The sequence below is a fragment of the Atractosteus spatula genome, chromosome 5 (assembly GCF_055471065.1).
Source record: "Atractosteus spatula isolate fAtrSpa1 chromosome 5, fAtrSpa1.hap1, whole genome shotgun sequence".
In the NCBI taxonomy this organism is placed as follows: domain Eukaryota; kingdom Metazoa; phylum Chordata; class Actinopteri; order Semionotiformes; family Lepisosteidae; genus Atractosteus; species Atractosteus spatula.
In genome coordinates this window covers 6,330,782-6,352,158 of record NC_142710.1, presented here as the reverse complement: position 1 = coordinate 6,352,158, position 21,377 = coordinate 6,330,782, and the positions used below count along the sequence as shown (strand labels likewise).

The 21,377-nt window shown below is 50.5% G+C and overlaps 1 protein-coding gene across 2 annotated transcripts in view; it reads right to left on the bottom strand.

The window, feature by feature from the left end:
* The window catches only part of kirrel1a (kirre like nephrin family adhesion molecule 1a), a 116,047-nt gene that overhangs the window by 31,098 nt on the left and 63,572 nt on the right, over positions 1-21,377 (bottom strand). The gene's annotated exons all lie outside the window — the stretch shown is intronic.

The window sequence follows — 21,377 nt, the reverse complement described above, 5'->3', positions numbered from 1 at the left end:
TGACCCTAGTTTCCTGTGCTTTGCTTGTCCTTCCGGTGTGTCTCTGTCTGGGGCTATATATTTCTGGGTCACAATTTCCTCCTCGCTCAGCATTGAGGTTCGGATGTCCTGAGACCCGCCTAGCACCAGGTCGCCCCACATCCGTGGCCTGAGGGCATAGGTTTCTATACGGCATTTCCTGAACAGCTGAGCCCGGGCTAACCCCCGTCTCGCCGCTACGCATAGGGCCTGTTTTCGCTCTCCTGCCATTCCACAGTTCGTCCCTTCCGACATCCGTGACACTGGTAATGGGCACCCCCCTACACGCCTGCTGCTTTTCACTGCAGCTGAGCTCTTGGTGTAAACGAACCTCAAACCGATCATGATCAAGATGTCTGACTGGAACCTTTGCGAGCTCTTTTCTTCTGCTCAAAGGCTGGAGATCTTAAGTTACTCAGGCGAGACAGTGTTTAGGACTCGAGAACAATCAAAGAGTTCAACATTAAACTTTATTATTATTTAACTCGATCAATTATTGATTATAAGATCACTTTATTGGCCATATACAATTTCTTGCACTAGGGATTTGTCTTTTCGCATACCCCAGCTTGCTCTCCATGAGACACACAGACAGGGGGAGAGAAGCTTGGGGTCAGAGCACAGGGTCAGCCATTTATACGGCGCCCCTGAAGCAGTTGGGGTTAAGGGCCTTGCTCAGGGGCCCAACGGAGTAGGATTCCTCTGCTAGCCACGGGATACAAACTGGCAACTTTCCAGCCACAGGCGAGGATCCTTTGCCACAGAGCCACCACACCGCCCCAGGTTGGGTGGGGTCTATTAAGCATTCAGTTATTTGAGTGCTCATGTGGAACACAAATCAGCTGATCTGGGGGTCCTCAGGCCCAGGACTGGGAACCCCTGAGTTAAACTGTTTGCCTCAAAGGAAAGCTGTAGCTTAACTGCCTGCTTGCTCTTAAAATGCAGCTATAATGTTGACGTTCGTGTTACTAGAGTGTCATAATGGGAGGTACAGTGGTTAGCATTGATGTTTTGCAGCACTGGAGCCCTGGGGTCAATTCCTGAGATAGAGATAGATAGATAATACTTTATTAATCCCCTAGGGAAATTGATGAAGATGCTATCTGCGTGGAGTTTGCATGTTCTCCCTGCGTTCATGTGGGTTTTCTCACCCAGTCCAAAGACTTCCGGACAGCTTCTGGGAAGACTGGCCCTGTCGTGAGGGCGTGAGTGTTTGTATCTGCGTGTGCCCTGCCATGGACTGGCGTCCCACCCAGGGTGTACCCCGCCTTGTGCACGCTGCTTGCCAGGATAGACTCCGGCTCTCCCCATGACCCCGACTGGGATAACCAGAGTCCGCAAGAATAAGAGCAGTAGAAAGGCCGGGGTATCTGCTTTGACGACGTGGCTGAGTGGGTTGCTCTTGGTTTTAAAAGCACATTGCCGTGTCAATATTATCGCTGTTTCTGTCTGGATGCAGTTTTGGTGCACCGAGCAGCACAGCGTGTCCAGAGTGCTGCACTCCCTCCACTGCTTTCCAAATGACGCGCCGGCCTGTCCGTACTGCTTGTTCCAGCAGGCCCCCAGGCTACTGGCGGTCTCTCCGCGAGCACAGCGCCGTCCCAGCCTTTTTTTAGTTCTGTTTTTCACGCCGCCAGGTTTCGTCGTTCCAGGGGATTAGCGCAGCCGGAGAGAAATGATGAAGCCTTTTTTGGTTTTGGTTTTTTTTCCGCAGCGGGGGTAACAATCGGAAAAAAGAGGAGCAGCCTGTCACGTCCTCCGCGCCTCACTTCCCCCCGAATCAATCTCGACGCGTCCGCACCGCGAACGCCAACACCGCTGTCACGCGAGACCGCTTTCTTGGGGCGAGCGACGTCAGCGGCATCTAACGGCGTGAAGGAACTGAATCGGGAATCATTAACCGCGCAGCTCTGCTCAGAATTCCCGGGACATCCTGATCTCTTTCCCCCTGACCTGTAATTGGTAAGATTTATTATTCCGCTCATGGTCATAAATCACCGCGCTGACCGTACGAGAGCCCGGCCACTGGATGTAGAACTATAAACCCCCCCACAATGCTCTGCTCTCTGTCAATGTCCTTTCAGCCGTGTGGCATGGCGTTGGACCAGGAAACGCAAACCTTATAATGAAGCTGCAAGTGTGACTGCTGTGAGCCAGGTTGTATGGGCCTCCCGCACAAAGCATGTGACCAGTCCCCCGGAGAGGAAGGCTCTGTCCCCGGACTGGAACCATATGACTCATGGGAGCTTCAGAAGTTCTCAGGGTAGAACAGGCTGGCCATTGAGGAGATCAAAGGCCTCTGTACTATCCCCCCCCCCCCCCCCCAACCCGATGTGTCAAGAAGCAGAACAGCTGGAAGATATTGTTATTGATATTGAGCTCCATAATGCCCCCTTTGAATTTGGAGCCGCTCGGCCCACGCAACGCTGAGAGAAATCGGAGGGCGAGTCATTCCTGGAAGCCTAACTGCACGCTCGCCGGCCTTGATGGCGATCGGTGGGCGGGGTCTTCAGAGCCGATAAGGGGTGGGGCCAATCACTGCTGGCGCCGAGGGTGTTGATCTTTTAAAAAAAAGATCGTTTCCTTTTCTCCCACTGGATGTAGAGCTGGATGACAGAGAGATGTCACGACCCCCCTCTCCCAAATTTCTCTGCTCAGGGAAAGAAAGCGACAGACCCTGCACAAAGGTTTGCACGCTGAAAGAGAGAGATCAAGAGGCAGCGATGACTCAGAGATTCGAATTTTCCACTGATCTCGCTGCCCCAGAACGCCCTCCCCTCTCCTGCACCCTTTAGACGCCTCTCACGTGAAAACCCCAATGCGCTCGTCTCGCCGGCTGAATTCGGCAGCCTGGGGCGGAGAACTGCAGTCCTCTCCTTCACTCGCGATCTCTCTCTCTCTCTCTCTCCCTCGCTGCCACTTTTATCTCCCTCTCCTCTTCATCCTTCCTTCCGTATCGGCCTCTACCTTCTCCTCCCCTGCCCTCCCTCCTCCCTGCCCCCCAGCACAGCTTTCCATCTCTCCCTAGAAAGCAGAAGAAAAACCCCAGACCTTTTTTCCTCTCTAGGCTCTGACCTCAGAGACTCTGTCCATCCCATCTCCACCACAGCGAACAGGCTACCTGCCAAGTTTCCAACCTGCACAACCACACCCCCCCCCGGCCTGCTGTGTTTCAGAGGTGCTCAGGATTCCTGCTTTCACCTGGATTCCAGTTCGCCTGGGTAATACTGCCATGGCAGGGCTGATCTGACTGTCAGCGTGACCTTACGATCATCCCTGCTCAGGGCACAGGGGTCCAGCGTCCCCAAAATGGTCAAGCCCTTCGTCTGGGGCAACCTTCCCCCCCCCACCGCTCGACTTCCTGCTTTGCAACTTCCTGCTGGGGGATGGGCCTGGCAAACAAGAAAACGGAAAGGACAACGGACCCTGTTCCTCTACCGCCGTCTCTTCTGCGCGCCAAAAGGAGCTGCTGGGAGGAGGGGGGGGGTTGGGGGCTGGCATCCCAAAACCTCACGGCTCCACGGTGACGTCACTGGGAGCGACCCCGGAGACGTGGGCTGGCGGGGCAGACTGGGATTTGAATCCAGAAGCCGGCCGCGGCGTCAAATTGCCCCGAGAGAGTAAGACGAGGGGCAGGGGGCGAGAGGGAGAATGGAGGAGGAAGAGAAGGAGGAGGCACCCGGCCAAGCACCACCCGACTCACGCCCACGCCGCCATCTGAAACCAGTTCCCCTTCAGCAACGTATCATTTCAGCGCAGCTTCAAGCCCGGAGATTCAATTCAGCTTAACCGAGAGGTCCTCCCCTCTCAGATGAACAAAGACTTCCTTAAATAATTGATCCCAGGCGGCTGGCCTTCGCCGCCTTTCTCTCTTTATCCCAGGGCTCTCCTTGCTTCTCTCCGAGCTAAAACAATCCTATTAGCTAATTAAACTGGCTGGGGTAATTGCGGCGTTTTAATGTGGGGGGGATCCCCAGAGGCTTCCTCAATGAGGGGGTGGGGAAGTTGCTCTTTTTGTTTGAGAAAGAAACGGGAAGAAATCAAGCAGAAATGAGCGATCCTGGTCCTAGGGGGCCTGCCGGGTTTTTAAAAGCACCTAAAGAGCTGGGGAGAAGTGGTTGAATCGGTCCCCTTAGGCCAGTAGTGATCTCTTCTGGGCTAAGCTAAGGGTGGGTTGGAATGAAAACCAGCACTGGATTTCCAGGACCAGGACCAGGAGCACCCCGGGATACAGAGCCTATACCTTCCTCATAGATCGATGCGGAAACTAATGTCAAGGTTGAGGCATTCAAAAATCAAGCCAAAACAGCAGTACTAAGTAAGAGCTGCCCTCTTCTGCATTTCATATACATCAAGTCCTGGGCACTTCCTTAATCGAAACCTTAATTGGTTGAATAATTTGCTTAATTGGAAGCCTTTAATTGTTTTCAAGATTTCATACGTCACTTGTCACCCGCATCTGTTCAGGAGGTGAAAAACAATTAAAGGGGTCTAACGAAGCTGACAGATAGCCTAATTAAGGGTTCAATTAAATCACTGCAAGGGATAGGATATAGAGAAGTGCACCACTTATAACCAAGCCCTTGACTTCCACATGTTCCATACAACTGTAACTGATTCTTTTTTGGATAAACTAGATCAAACGTTTTCCTCAAAGCCTTTGGTCAGCCCCAGCTACAATTACTGTACGGTATATTTCACAAATGTCAGCTCCACTTTCCTTATATAAACATTCTGGGAAAACACAACAATCTGAAATATTACACAAGCACCTTTGGAGATATATTAAGTTTGTGTATTTGTAAGTGTTTTTTTTGGGGGGGCTGAAATTCATTAGAAGGATGACTTTGCAAACCCCAAACTGAAGGATTAAGGTCATTAGGCACCAAGCGAATGCTTATTTTGCAGTTTGAAACAGGCATCTGTTCCAATTTCCCTGGTAACTTGCAAATTGAAAAATGTAAACGCATAATGTCTCACGTTATCTTTTCCCAGCCAGACCTAGTGCCACATTGCCAGTCACGTGAAGCACCTAATTAGCAAGACCTGTCACTTTCCTTCACCCAAGTCCTTGTTTCCTTCATTCTGACAAATTGAACCATACCGTTTTTTTTGCTGACTAAGAAACTCCCGTCAGGAGCAACAAAAAAAGCCAGAAAATATGATGATGAGCAGGCGTTTTCCAGCCCGGATAACACATGGAGAAAACATTATTCCTACAGGCAAAACGAACGAAATCAGTGAACTAACTAATACAGGGGAATTCAACAGAATGAGATGTAATTGTACAAACGCTTTTATTTTAAACACTCAGGTCGATTCAATCCCAGAATTGTGCACAAAATACATCGTATATCATGACAAAACATGTCTTATGCTATCAAGTGTCAATGTCTAATTTAAAGAGAGTGTACAGACTACAAAAAACCATATGCCCCTTTTCAAACGTGTTCCACGCTACATGGATATTATCATTTCACTTTCTATGACCAGACAGCTTCTGAGATACTGTATGTTGAAACTGCTAACCATTAAGAAGACATGCAGTAAGTAGCTTGTGCCCACGTGACTAAGCATTACATATGATGTCAACATCAAACACAATATAACCCCTTTGATCATAACCGAGGATGGCACAGTATTTTGCAAGAAAGCCTTATCTGAACTATCCTGTGCTGAACTATGGAACTAGAGTAGGAAAGAGTGGTAGGTGGGCTTCAAAGACTATGCCTGTGGTCACAAAGCAGGAGAAAATGAGAAAATAAGTCGGATTACAATCAACCTCTGGCTCTGCTGGGAACTAGCAGCCAAATGATCTGAGGACTCTCTCTAGCTGTTGTTCAAAGACTCCAGGGCCTGTAGGGACCGCATTCCCCAGAATCCTCGGCAGGAAGTCATTGGTCAGGTGATGTAAAAGAGCAGGAAGTGGAGACTCCCCGTGTCAGTGAGTGAGTGGAATGATGTCTGTCTTCTGGACAATATGAAAGACTGAGCAGAGACCAAAGGAACTTGAGTGTTCTGGACATTTTCTAAAACAGTGGAGAGTCTTGGAGAGTGAAATAAACTTTGTTTATTTTGAAGAAGTTTGAGAGAATGTTTTGTTATTTTGTTTGGAGGCTGGTGGCTGCTTAGCAGCTCGGCATCTTCAGCTATGGAATTGAAGAAGTTAAGGCAGGAGCTCCATGAAGTGCTTAGGTTTTGTTTTGGTGTTTAGTTGTACAAAATAAAAAATAAATATGCCCTGCACTGCATAATAAATAATTTCTGCCAGCAGCTACAGTATATCACCCTACAGCTCACAGCTGGCAGCCCCACTGGAGCTCAGCAGGTGTGAGCCTGGTCAGTACCTGGATGGGAGACGCTTGGGAAAGCTAAAGTTGCTGCTGGAAGTGGTGTTAGTGGGACCAGTAGGGGGCGCTCATCCTGTGATCTGTGCAGGTTCTAATGCCCCAGAATAGTGATGTGACACTATACTGTAAAAAAGGCGTCATCCTTCAGGTGAGACATAAAACTGAGGTCCTGACTCTCTGTGGTCATTAAAAATCCCAGGCGTTTCTCGAAAAGCGTAGGGGTGTAACCCTGGTGTCCTGGCCAAATTTCCCCCTGGCCTTTACCAATCATGGCCTCCTAATAATCCCCCTCTCTGAACTGGCCTCATCACTCTGCTCTCCTCCCCACTGAGAGCTGGTGTGTGGTGAGTATACTGGAGCATCATCCAGGTGGGACTGCACACTGGTGGTGGTGGAGGAGAGTCCCCATTACACTGTATAACAGGGCGCTATATACAGTTAGTGTAAGGATTATTATTGTAAAAGGCACGGATATTTTGAACAATGTGTTATGTGTGTCCCACATATTTCAAAGGTCCTGCCCCGAGACACCGAGGGGTATGCCACAATCTACACCCAACCCGAAACGGCTGCACTGTGACAGCCGCACGCCAGCCATTCCGGAGCTATGACAAAGAAACCACAGCGTTGCTCAACTCCTCCCAGCCCCTGAAGCCGACACCAAAAAATGTCAAAGGTGCAGCGTCAGCGACTCCTGTGGGGTGATTTGTTTTTTTGTCCCCTTTAGTGACTCATCCCAGGTGGCGTGAGTCACTGGTGGAACGCAGTTACAATTCCGTTCAGTTTATTTGTCATGTGCACAAGTGCAACGAAATGCTTATTTGCATGTGGGCTCCGATACAAAGGCATTAAAGGAAAGACCAAAAACATTAACACAGAACAGCAGCAGCAAGTTAAATGACATACAACTTCAAAATAAACACTAGTGTGAGCCTGTGGTAGGGGTCGAGTTCAGTAATCTGATGGCTTGTGGGAATAAACCGTCTCCGAATCTGGAAGTTCGTGTCTTTATGCTCCTATAACGCTGACCAGAGGGAAGGGGGGAGAAAAGTGAGAAACCAGGACGATTGGTATCCTTAGCGATACTTCCAGCCTTCCTGAGACAGCGAGCTGTAAAAATGTCCACAACAGAGGGGAGCTGTACCCCAATGATGGACCAGTCTGACCTGATCGACCCCTGTAACGTCTTCCAGCCAGACACCGAGCTGCTGCCAAACCACACTGTAAAACCACACGCGAGCACACTCTCGATAGCGCACCTGGAAAATGTGGTCAGGACAGTTGAGGATAGATCGATTTTTTTCAACCGTCTGAGGAAGTAAAAGCGCTGTTGCGCCTTCTTTGGAGCTCCAGTTACATGCTGGGACCTCGTTAATACATTAGTCACGATACATCTCATACAGAGAGAGGACAACAGAACTGGCACGTCTGTGTGTCAGCTCCTTCTCCGGCTGTGGCTGTAGACTTTTTTTCGGCCGAGTGGGCTGACGCAGATCAGGGTCAGGTGTGGACGGATGTATTCCACTGAGGAGCTTTGCTAATGTGTCAGCCCATCACGGGGGTTGTCCAGTTCTGCTCAGGGAGATTCCGAAATTTGTGCTGGCAGGAAAGAAAATCGCACTACATTGGACTACCAGATTGCATTCTGGGGTTCTGAAGTTGCATAGAAGTCAACCACAGGTGCTGGGTTATTCGTCCTTATTATCCTGACGCCAAATCACACAAATTTACTGTTGCCTGGTCTCATGTAACACTACATCACTGCTCGATTGGCTGTTAACCCTGTTAGACTGAAATGTTCTTTGAATAAGAAGAGAGACGGGTCCAGATCAAATTATCTTGTTCGGGCTTGGACTGTGTCTCCATTCACTCGTCTCACTAATAGTTTATAAAATTAGGTGGGTGGCTAATGTGCTGTCACCGATAATGGTAGTTATTTTGTCACCAGTCTGTAACTGTGACTCAATGGACTATTTAGCTCTTTGATAACATCGTCACCGATCAGATTTTCAAAGCAAACAGGCCAAGGACGCCAGCCAAGAAGGTTGTATTTCTTCCCGGGCGATCACGATTACGAAGGAGAACTGGAAATGGATATTACTGACTCCTGCAGTACGTTAGTTGAAAGGAACGTGAAAGGATGTCAGCTGACCCGTGTTTCTCGCCAGCTGCATTGTGACATCATTTCCCCACGTTCAGTCCTCTCAGTGGCAAGAGGCCTGCCCTTTGGCATAGTGTCTGTTGCTCGCCTGAGTTAAGTGGGTCAGGAGAGGAGAACACACAGTGGTTCGACTGCACACATTATATCACGAGTGTGACTTGCATGAGCCCTTCTGACACAGATCAGTCTCTGCAGAGCTGGGGGGGGAGATTTCAGAGAGAGAGAAATCATAGCACCTCAGAGGTGCTTAAACTCAGAGCGCTATTGTACTGTCACCTTGTACTGGATATTTGGCACGCTTGCTTTAGACACCTGAATGTACCCCAGAGGCTAATTTGGAAAGCGACTACTTTGAGCGCACATGCTATGCTAATTAATGCCCGCGTCGCCGGCAGCCAGTGTGTTCCAGACGCCGTCGATGACTACCTTTGTAAAAATAAAATAAATACAGAACGCCTCCTAATATCTACTCCCGCGGCCTCCTTCTTCCGCCGCAGGTTTGAAGCCGTGCTTTCTTCCTCTCCTCCGGTGCGCTCCTCTCCAGCGATCAGCCGCTATAGTGGCTGGAGACAGGAGGCAGACGCAGCGAGGCGACTTGGTGCCGAGAGACGCAGTGTGAAATAGCCTGAACTCTGGCCTTTCCCGGTTACTACGGGGAGGGGGACGGGGGACTGGGTTGTGGACGATGAGCCGCTACGGCACTGACCTCTAAAATCGTCTTGCCGCGCCGCCGGAGCGTACTCGTGTAGCGGCAAAAGTAGGGGAAGGAAAAGGCAGGAGAGAAGGAGCGCGGAGGTGCGGCTCTCCGAAGGAAAGAGAGAGGGAGAGAGGAGCGGAGGACACTGAAGAAGAAGGGGATGTAAAAGCCCCAAAGGCGGCAGATAATTAGACGGGGGGCCCCCGTGTGTCCGAACAGGACAAGAGCACAGCACGGGAGGCCTGTACCAGTACCAAAAGAACAGAGAGAGACGCACGCAGAGGTGTAACAGAGATAGAGCCGCAGAGAAAGATGGAAGAGGGAGGGAGGGCGGGCGGGCGCCGCTGTCACAGCGGTTCAGGTGATCACACAGACGCGGTTCTCTGTAGTGACAGGGAACAGAAATTTAATTAACCCCCCGGGACATACGCCGCTTAACTCTCTCTCTCCGGCCCTCCCTCCCTCTCTCTTCCCTCTCTCTTGGTCGCTCCCCGCGCCTCTCTCTCTCTCTCTCTCATCTTCGGGGCAATTCGAGTCCGTGTGTCTGTCTGAGGGAAGGGGAAGGAGGAGGAGAAGCCGAGGCCGATGAATCCCGGGAAAAGAAGAAACGTCGCTGTCCACACTCGCCCACGTCGACACGGACAGTCACAAGGCAGGGAGATGCCGGCGTCAGTATGTTTGTGCGTCTGTTTGCCTACGCTGTTAACACCCCGTGGGCTCCGTCTGCTTTTGAAATGCATCTTTTTCTTAACTCGTTCTCAGTCCCCGTGGAATCTATATATGCAGCCATGCTCTCTGTGCATCTAAAGTATTTAACTTTGATATATTCATGATTTGCTTTCTTCCTCTTTTTGGCTTTCTCTCCCGCCACTCATAGGTGTGCACATTGAAACTTTATTCTGTATCTACAGTATCTACAGTATCTCAGCACTGACCTGGATCCAGGCTCTCTGAGCTTCTCGTAATGGAAGTGATTACATTGGAAGGTGGCAGTGCTATAATAAGTTATTGTGGAGGACCTCCCAATTAAACTTTTCTGTGCTATTTTAACATGTCGACATTTTTTCCCCGATTTTTTTTTTCTGTGCTTACGGCATCTACTTTGCTTTGTCTTTCGTTCCCAGGGATTGTGTCAGACCTCCCAAAGCTTTATTGCACATTACCAGCACATTTTGTTAAACAGGGGGGAGTGTATTTGATAAAGACGATTTTAGGCCAACGTATCTGCGTGGCTTAGGTCACGTGGACGCCCAGCCTGCCGTTCTGTGTGACAGTAATTGTGCCCCTGGCTGCTGAAGTCTAAGAAAACAGTTGTTTTCAAAGTCAGGGCCACCCCTCATTAAACTGCACGGAGAGGGGCTTCCAAATCACAGAGCTTTCAGATTCCACAATCCGCAGCGATTAATCAGCCGCCTCGCTGTCAGTCACGGGAGGCGGCGAAGGCCGGGAGCGCTTTCCTGCGGGCAATGGAGAGACGATCACGGCGCTTAATGTGCGACGACCTTACACAGCTCACACAGCTCACACAGATCTGACCTGCGGGGCCTGGTTTCACGCAGGGGTTTAGCACTCTTGACAAAACAGCTCCGCACGCGTCGTTCTGTGGGTTATTTCTGTTATTTGGCTGTTACTTCTTCCCGGCCGTTTTGGGGGTGCAGCCGGAGAACGAGCGCGCATTCCGATGGGCGACTTCGCTCAGGAACCCCTCCTCCCATTTAAACTCCGAAGGGAATCGGGAATGTTCTCATCGCCTGTAGCGGCAGTGCAAAATTTCTTCGCAGTTTGCGTAGAACGCTTTGGGCATATGATCGCCGCGGTTATAATGTCACCATCAATCGCCATCGCTGTAGCAAGTAACCTACAGCACCCACACGTCCCACAGTCCACACCCTGGGTTGTGCACACACAAACATGTCACATGATCAAGACACAAATCGGACTTATGACTATGACCGGAGGCAAGGCACACACAGAGACAGGCCCTAAAAGGCAAACAGAATGAGGCCATGGTCTTTTCAAATTGTCACTTGCAGGTCTCCACCCCCCCCCCCCCCGTGGCCGTCGGACGGGGCGACGGAGCACAATAATCTGAGCCCTGTAACAGCTCACCCCCTTGTGTACTGTAGCCACACAGCTAGGGAGTGGCACAGCCTGGATTTGAACCCGTATTCCTGAACAACTCCAGGGGGCCAATCTATAATCCTAGATGGTTTTTTTTTTTACTGAATAAACCAGGAGCCAGATGGGTGTCGTTTTTGTACACAAGCTGAATGAATGCCACAAAGTGTTCCACAGTTTGGAAGCAGCTCTCTCCTAATTAGGAACAAGTAATAGGTTTATTCTGTGCTGGAAAGAGAAGAAAGAAAACACAATGTTTCGGTTCGTCCTTTGTATCTGTATTCTGATTCGGGTCTTATACTGAATAAACTACTGTGGGTAGTTTATCCAGATTTGGGGGTAAGCATTCCACAGATTCAGGTCCCCAGAACACCGAAATGCCCCTCCCTCCACAGTGAGTCACAGACTCGCCCTCGTACCTCGGAATTCATTAACGGCGCCGCAGGACTGCAGGCGCGGATGGGATATTCTTCCGCACCGTAGGCGCGTGTGTGTTCCCACATATGCACAGTCTCCAGCTCATCACAACATCATGTCGTCTCGCATTTATACTTCAGCGCCATCTTCCGTGCATAGCCCTGAGCTCCGGAGCCATGTGGGGAGGAACGTCTCCTCGGAAATAATCACACATCCCTGCGCGCTCTCCCCCTCTTTCGGGAGGGGGGGGCGCCTGTCGCCCTCCATTTATCACATTAAAACTTTCGCAGCCCCCGGCCACAGCCCCCCCCCCCCCCCCCCATCTCCTTCTCCTCTCCCAGGCTGTGTGTGGAACTCGATCTGGATCTGCCTGACGAAGTCTTCTTGGCTCTTTTGTCTTTTCTTTGGTTCTGCTCCTCAGCTGGGGGAAACTGTTCCTCTTATCGGCCAGCAGCCCTATCACCCTGCAGCTCCCAGCTGGCAGCCCCCCCTGGAGCTCAGCAGGTGTGAGTCTGGTCAGTACCTGGATGGGAGACTCCTAGGAAAGCTCAGGTTACTGCTGGAAGAGGTGTTAGTGGGGCCAGTAGGGGGCGCTCACCCTGCGCTCTATGTGGGTCCTAATGCCCCAGTATAGTGACGGGGAACCTATACTGTAAAAAGGCACCGTCCTTCAGATGAGACGTAAAACTAAGGTCCTGACTCTCTGTGGTCATTAAAAATCCCAGGGCGTTTCTCGAACAGAGTAGGGGTGTAACCCTGCTGTCCTGGCCAAATTTCCCCCTGGTCTTTATCAGTCATGGCCTCCTAATAATCCCCATCTCTGAACTGGCTTCATCACTCTGCTCTCCTCCCCACTGAGAGCTGGTGTGTGGGGAGAGTACTGGAGCATCATCCAGGTGGGGCTGCACACTGGTGGTGGAGGAGGGGATCCCCATTACCTGTAAAGCGCTTTGAGTGGAGTGTCCAGAAAGGTGCTATGTGAGTGTAAGCAATTATTTTAATTCTGTGCTTCATTAGGAATCTGTGAGATTTTCCGATAACATCAATGAATCTATTTTGTTACCGAGATTTAATAACCAGTCTGAGAAACTGTGACTGCAGCACCAAAGAAGCTGTTCTAGTCTTGTCCCCTCAATGGCAGCTCCTAGCACCTTTCTGTACCCAGCCATTGTCTCCTTCCACAGTCGGCAATAAATGCATTCTCGCCCAGATCACTCTATTACAGACACATTTCAGCACCGACTCTGAACGTACCTGCACAGGCTGTACTCTCCCACTAGCCCTGTCCACGTCCCTCACCTTTCATAACCAAGAGATCTGGCCTGTATTAGGTGATGGGTTTCAGATGTTTCGTCAAAGTTTTACCTACAGACTTTGCTCACACCTATGTAAGTTTGGCGCTTTTAAATAGGTAAAAACGGTGGTATTAAACATCTAATTGCAAATACTCCTCCCCCTGAAATTTGTGAAATGCCATTAGCTTGGTTGCAGTGGTCTATTATGGGTTACGGGTTTGAAGGATTTCTGAACTTGGTAGTGTATTATAATAGAGAGAAACACACAACACCTCGTCAGCCAGTGCCAATATTTCTGTGCCAAAACGCCTGGTCTCCCACAGTCACTGTTATCCAGAATTCCCAAGGGATAAAGTCACCTTCCGACAGTCTCAATGAGCTCCTGTTACACTCTCAGCTTATTTCAGCACAGGTCTTGACTGTCCTAATTACTGACCTAATTGGGCCACGACAGCTTGTGAACTTTGGGAACGCTGACAGATTTTCCTGGTTTCAAGAGGCCTGGACAGCCTGCAGGACAGTGGTCACCCAGGATCAGGTCAGGACAGGCATAAAACCAAGGTCCTGACTCTCTGTGGTCATTAAAAACCCAACAAGAATAGAGGTGTTGCCCTCGTGTCCTGGCTAAATTTCCCCCCTGGTCTTTACCAATCACGGCCTCCTAATAACTCCCATCTCTGAACTGGCTTCATCACTCTGCTCTCCTCCCCACTGAGAGCTGGTGTGTGGGGAGAGTACTGGAGCATCATCCAGGTGGGGCTGCACACTGGTGGGGGTGGAGGGGATCCCCATTACCCGTACAGAGCTTTGACTGGAATGTCCAGAAAAGTGCTACATGAGTGTAAAGCAGACACCTGACTCTCAGACCCCGATCGATGCCTCCTGACGTCTGCTAAATGAAGCAACGCCCCAGGAACATGGTGGGGTGTGCTGTGCTTGCGACGCCGCACTTGTCCAATCGTCCTTGCCTGCGGTCGCAAACTCTGGCCCGCCAGGACAGTACACGCCAGGAAATGTGGATCGTTTCATGCACACCGCCTATACAAGCTCCCTCTTCTGTGTTTCCTTATCCGATGACCTGCCCCCCCTCCCACCTCCTCACCATCCCCATTCACCACGGACACCAGCTCCTAAGCCTCCCGGGAATCTGTGCCGTTAAAATGCCATTGTCTTACAGCGCCCGTCTCCCGCCGCCCCCCCGCCCGCCTCCCAGCTCTTTCCTTCGCTAGTTCAAGGCTCAGCCACTCATCCGGGGTGACGTGTCTCAGATGGAGTGTGAGCCCCAGGGCAGGCTAGCTGCTGCATCCTTTTTACATCACTTCCAACCCGCTCCCCGCTCCCTGCTCCTGGATAGAGCCTCCTCCTGCTTCCCGGCTCGGAGCTTCCGGCTGCCTCATCCCGCCCCTCTGTCCCTCTTCCTGCGGTCACCCTGTCCGTCTCGATCCTTCTTTCTCGCTCGTCTCTCCGTCCGTCCTCGCCATCTGTGCCGCCACCTCTGCCTCGATTCCCCCTCTCTCTCTCTCGTCATTCCTCCTATTCCGTATCTTCCCAGACCCTTTCCATCCCTTTTTAAACCCGAGTGCCACTGTGTCTTTCATTCAGGGGCGCCGCTCCGAACGAGCGCTTGCTGGAATGAGGGACTGGCCGATACGTGCAGCCGCAGTTTTCATCCCGCTGGCTGTCCGGAACAAATCCGTGAGGAACAGGGATGTCATGTGAACTGCCCGTAAAGGCATTAGGACTGCAGCCCTCCTTGATGCCAGGGGGGAGAATGCAGGCAGGGTGGTGGCTCTGTGGCTAAGGAGCTGTGCCTGTGGCTGGAAGGTTGCTGGTTCAAATCCCACGGCCGGCAGAGGAATCCTACTCTGTTGGGTCCCTGAACAAGGCCCTTCACCCCAGCTGCTCCAGGGCCGCTGTATAAATGGCTGACCCTGTGCTGTGACCCCAAGCTTCTCTCTCCCTGTCTGTGTGTCTCATGGAGAGCAAGCTGGGGTCTGTGAACAGACAAATTCCTACTGCAAGCAATTGTATATGGCCAATAAAGTGATCTTATTACTTCATACCTAACTTCATGTAAACTACAGACGCTTATTGCGAAATCCTGCTATTACTTTTAAAGAAATTAGTCAAGGACGGATCCACTGGCCCACGATATAGCACGCTCATACTCGTATCATACTGACCCCATGCTCTCTCCCTATCTGTGTGTCTCTGTGTCTCATGGAGAGCAAGCTGGGGTATGCGAAAAGACAAATTCCTAATGCAAGAAATTGTAAAGGGTTAATAAAGTGATGATGTTATGTTATGTTATATCAGTAAAGTGCATACAGCAGCCAGCCTGTCGAAATCCACTTCCAGTTTTTTTGCACAATGACTCATGATGCATCCATCTCCTCGAACACAGGAATCGCGCTCATTACTAATAGCTGAATGCAAACCAATTCAAATCCCATCCTGAAACGGCATGGGCTCCTCGTCTGCCCTCCAGGCACTCCTGTTTCCTCCAGGGGCCAAAGACCAGAGCTCTCTGCCCTTGGCTCGGTCTCCCTCTCTCTCTGTTCTCCTGCTCACTTTCCGTCCAGAGCCGTCAAACAAGGCTGCCGATGGACTGTGTTGATTCAGGACAAGGTCTTTTCTTCCTCTCTAGGACCATGTGCTCCGGACCTGGACAACGAGAGCCTTCTCGGCTGATTGACTGTGTGACGGACCCGCATCCAAGAGAATGTCCTCTCTGCTTCCCTCCGACCGCGTCCACCAAATCTGGAGAATAGCAGCTTTCTCGGCCAATAGACTGCACTGACCTATGATCACCTCCACCCGACCTGGACAACAGGAGCTTTTCCCAGTTTTTCCCAAGAGAGGAGCGAGGAAAAAACAGAAGGATTTCGAGAGCGTGGCTGGATCTGGCCCCCGGGGGAGGGTTCCAATCCAGATGCGGGGGGAGGCCCGCGGCTCTCGTCGCCCGCACTCCCGACCCGTACCGTGGCTCCGTCCGGGCCCGACACGTGCTGCAGCTTGAGGGGGGGGAGTCGACAGGCGGGGGAAAAAATGGGCCGGCTCCCACTCACAGAGAAGGCCGCGGAGTCCGTAAGGAACCCCCACTTTCCCGGCCTGCGCCCCTGACTTCTCTGTAATCGGACAGCGCCTCCTCCCCGGTAGTTACGTCCCTCGCAGAAACGACATGGACGGCAAAAAGATCGCCAGTCGGCATCCATCCCAGCACTCGCAGCGCCCACACACAGAGCCAGCTCGCTCCCGGCATCCTGCTTTGCGGAAAGACTGGCCGAGACGTTCTTCCCAGCGGCAGGCAGGGCGCCGTTATTTATTACTGGACAAGTAGGTTACAGCTGCCTTCGATTGTGGGAGTGCTGTCCTGGTTTTCCGCCACGCGGCAAGGGGGAATAAGAACCTGGGCCTTGACAGGGATGAAGTGTAGATTTCCCTATTCTATTTTTACAGCGGCTGGGCTATTTTCGCAGCACCCTCGGGTCCGCCATATGTCTCCAGCTTCACAACGCGAGGCGGGAGCAGGTTGGAGAGGACGGCTCCGGCCGGCTTGGGAACGCGTCCCCTTCCGGCCCCTCCCAAGAGCAGACGGCCTCCCCTTCTGTTCACCTCACCCGTCCTGGAACCCCACCACCCCTCTCGGATTCGCTACAAGGGAAAGAGATTGCCCCCACCCCCCACCAAAGTTCGCAGAGACACGGAGAGAAAAATAAAAACAAACACAAAATACACGGCACCCTCTGATGGGTGAGTCATTCAACCATCTGTCTGCTTGCTCTCCGGTAGCCAAAACAGTACTGGTTGAGGTCATATGCCGAGGAAGTTGGCATATAGAGATAACCCACACTTAGTCCCCCCAGCCACTAGGTGTCACTGTTCTGAAAACCTAGGTCAGAGAGAATGGCTAATTTTTACACTTCCCAAATAGGCAGGGCGGGTTGGTGTAAGATCAGAATGAAAGAAACACACTGGTGAAATCGTGTATCAGATGTGTTGTCCATATACCCATCTTTCCAACAGCTTTATTCACTTCCGGGTCATGGGGAAGATGACCCCTATCCCAGCAAACAACAGGCACAAGACATGGGAGTCCAGTCCAACCCAGTCCTTCAAATCCAGACTCAAAACCTTCTTCTTTAGAAGAGCCTTTACTTAACTGGTTCTGTTCTTAACCCCTCTGCTCCTACTGTATTCAGCATCCCCATCTACTGTCTCTCTGTGTATTCTTATCCTGCTTACCTTGTTATGTTTTTATTGTTGTTTGTCCTTCTGTAAAGCGCTTTGTGAAGGCACCTTTAAAGGCGTTATATAAAATAAAGTTTATTATTATTATTGTGTGGCACACACAAACACCACCTTGCCTCCCTCAGCACATTGTATGGTTCTTTTTTAAGTAGTTAAGTTCACTTGAAAACGCATATTACGAAAATACGAACCTGAATCATATTTAAATATACATTTTTCAGATACATTCTGCTTGCAAGTCGCTAACGTGCCTGTACCATCAGGTCGTTTTTCAACTCCTCTCACATTTGAAGACGATGCTTCAAGACCCCAGGCTGCCATGATATCCCCAGGGCTCCAAACTGGATGCGTCTCTGTGGAATAACGTATACTGTAGCACAGCAGCTGACCATATTCTTAGCCTATATCGTGCTGCACTCTAAGCAGTCAGACACACTTCTCTTTCCTATACCCATAGTCCCTCTCCTACTTCATCTAATTTCTCCAGCTCCTATCCCTAGTAACATATATATATATATTTAAAGCATAACCTCCTTCTGGCTTACTTCTGAAAGCTGAAAGGCGACTCAAACAACTGTAGTCACTGATGAGGGCCCTGCTCTTTGGTTTTAAAAAAACCGCGTTGCCTGCAGACGATCTACAGTACACCACCTGCATTACGCTAACGACACTAATGTTGGAAGACGTGGAAATATGCTTGACAGACGGGAGATTATTATTTTTTTTTAACATTTCGGTAGAGACCGAGGCGCGAAGTGGGAGAAAGGAGACTGGAGCGCGCACGCGCGGGCGTGTGTGGACCCTCACCCTGACTGAAACGTGGTTTTGCGTCTTTTTTTTTAAAAGAAAAATGCAATAAAACATTCAGAAATCAAAATTTAGACGTAAATAAAACATCACCCGGAGAATGAGGCGGCTTGAGTGCCGGCCAGCTGGGACACAGATGAATAATTGAGGAGAAAAGGGAAAATAAAACGGAATGAAAGGAGCCGGGGAGGGGGGAGAAGTAAAATGAAATGAACTCAAACATTTGGAGGGAAAAAAAACCGTTTTTTTTTTCTTGGGCAGCGGTAAACTCTGTACAAGTGGAGAAAGCTCCGTTTCTGTTAGTCTCCTTTTATTTCTTTTCCCTGACTCGCAACGGCACGAAACGACTTCCCTCCAGACCCGGAGAAGTGACACACACACACACACCTGTTTTCCTGTCATTTCCAGACTTCATTCCAGCGCTACACGTTTCGAAGGATCTTCGCCCGCAAAGAATGGCGGACCCGAACGCCTCTCAAACATTTCGCCTTTCTTTAAAGACACTTTAAAGACACAGTCTGCTTTAATGAGATAAAACGGTGTTAACATATTCATAAACCTCTCGGAATCCGTCACTGACGTCCCCCCCACCCCACCCTGCCTTGATTGACAGGGCAATCATGTTTTGCGAATATTACATCTAATTTAACGCTTCAAAAGATATTTTCAAACCCGTTCCTTTAAAGCGACGCTCTTGTACCAACCCTGTGAACTTGGTTCCTCTACGAAATGTATAAATGAATATTTTGGGAGCCATCTTTCCAATTCTTCCCACCGAGTATCTGTTCATTTGCTTGCGCGTATGTATGAAGCACAGATAAGAGAGGTATTGACGTACACCGCCTTACTCGCAGAAGAGCTATTATTTTGGGGAATAAAGAGGGGGTTGTGTGCGCTCTGCGGTCTCATGGTCGGATTAGGGAGGAGACGGTTCGGGCAGGATTTCTATGCGCGTCTCCCCACCCCGACTCTTTTCCGCGTCCTGTCAGAAAGTCTTGCGGTTAAAACGAAAAAGGGGGGAAGAAAAGTGAGCAACTGCTAACGGCCTGGCCGAAGAGGGAGTGTGGGAGACGGACTGGAGCAGAACGAGAGGAGAGAGAAAGGAGGGCAGAGTGGGAGGGGGGAGATATGATTAGGAGTTACGGAGAGTTTAAGACGAGGGGAGACGCTGGGACTTGGAATGCGAAGGAGGGCTGAGCCAAGCAGAATTCATTGCAAACACTCGTTTTTTTTAAAAAAAAAACAATACACAGACGCGTGGCGCGTCGCCCGTCATCGTTTCCCTTAAGATTTCTTGCTTTCAGTTTGGAGAGCGCGAACTGGGCCTTGTTCCTTTTGTTGCTCGGTGGAAACGCACGTTTTGATTCCACAGAAAACCCTTGCAGAGTCGCCATCGGAGACCAGAGCCCAACAATGCCATCTCCACGGTCTACATATGTATTCGTAATCACTTTGGCAGGCAATTGGCGGGCAACAGGCCAAGAGTTAGTCCGCTTGGCAAAACGGGGAGAATTTGTTCGCTCGTTTTATTTATTTTCACATAGAACTCAAAACGAAAGCTGTTGCAAAAAGTATCCGGAGGTCCAAATGACTCACATTGGGCGACTTAAAATCCTCCCCCCAACACATTCCTGGTGAAGCCTGCGCCCACGAAGAAAGTTAAACAAGAAAACGACTCCGATATGCAGTACATATGAGAAAGGCCAGGTGGTCCTTCTCGGTTTCGCGCTGACGAATTAGAAAGCAGATTGTTTTAAACTGGCATTCATCAGAAATATATACTGTACTCCTCTGCACTTCCAGCCCCCCTGCCTGCGAACACACAGCCTGCTTTATACCAGAGTAAAGAGATTGTGTGACGAGCACGTGTGCAGTTTTGTTCGCCACATCATGCAAAAAAATATCGCTGCTGTAGAAACAGGCTAAACCAGATCTATCTGGGGCGAAAGGGGTGGTCCTACACTGAACGACATTGACTGTAAACGTCCTGAGAATAAACAGTGAACCACGAATACAAGATTCCAAGTGGAAACTGTGGTCAACAGTGTGATGCTACTTTACACAACTACCCAACCAGGGCGGCTTGTCAGCAGTCTTGATCTTGTGAACGACTCCGACGTCACCCCCACAGCCGCGCAACCGTGAAATATTCCAAGCACCCCAGACGGAGAAAAAAGACTCCTTTTGTTGTAGCGCCACCAGAACACACTTCACTCTATTGGATTCCAATAAATCATCTCCACCTAGTAGGTTTCAGCGTTTCGTTTCAGCTCTCTGGCTACCGTTTATTGCCCTGGCTGTCGGTAGTGGACACGTCATGCGATCACAATGCAGATCTATGCAAAACTGGGGAAAATAAAATTCCAAGCGTTTTCCCTCGGCCTCGTCATGTGACAGCGGTGCAAATCGGTTGGGGGGAGAACAGAACAGTCAGGGCTGGCCTTCATGCGCGATGGCACAAAGCCTAAACTGGCGGCGAAGAATAAGCCGGGCGCTCGATCTATAAACCCAATTCCAGCGCTTCTGGTCGGCGGCCGGCCACAATGGAGTGCGCTCACCCGGAACGAAAGCTGAGGCTCCCCCGTGACATTTCGAAGCTCCCGTCGGCTTTATTTCATCGACAGGCGGCTTTTAGAAAAGCGCTTTGACCGCAGACCGGCATCGATATTTTTTTTTATCTGCCACACTGCGCAGGTCGTTTTCGTTTTTGAAAAGAGAGGAGAGGGCGTCTCGCCTCTGTCACGTCTTTTGAACGGAGCGTTTACAAGTTCTCAATGGGATCCGACAGTCACGCTCCCCAGATGAAAACGCTGCGTGCCCCACCCCACCCCTTCTCACTAAGTGCTGAATACAGATGTTACCGAACAGCTGTCTTTTATACCTCTTCCTGAGTGACGGATCTCGGATCCGAGCACGCTGTGTTTTAAGTAGGACGATCAGTTTCTGAGCCTGATCTGGTCAGATCCCAGGACCTCGGCAAGCCTGGGCCCTGGGATCTCCTTTGCCAGCAAACGTCTCCTCCTTATGAATCACTCTGACTCCCCACCCCTCACAGCCTCCAAGGGAACCCAGGTTGCTGATGGAAGCGATGTTGGTCAAACGGTAGGTGGCGCTGTTCCCACTCTCTGCGCGTTTCCTAAATCTGCTCCCTAGCATGGCGAGGGGCTTGAGGAGATGCTGTCCTTCACGGAGGTCCTGGCGAAATTCCACTCTGAGATTGTACAATGTGGCCTCCCCAAATGTCTCATTGAAGTCAACTGGCC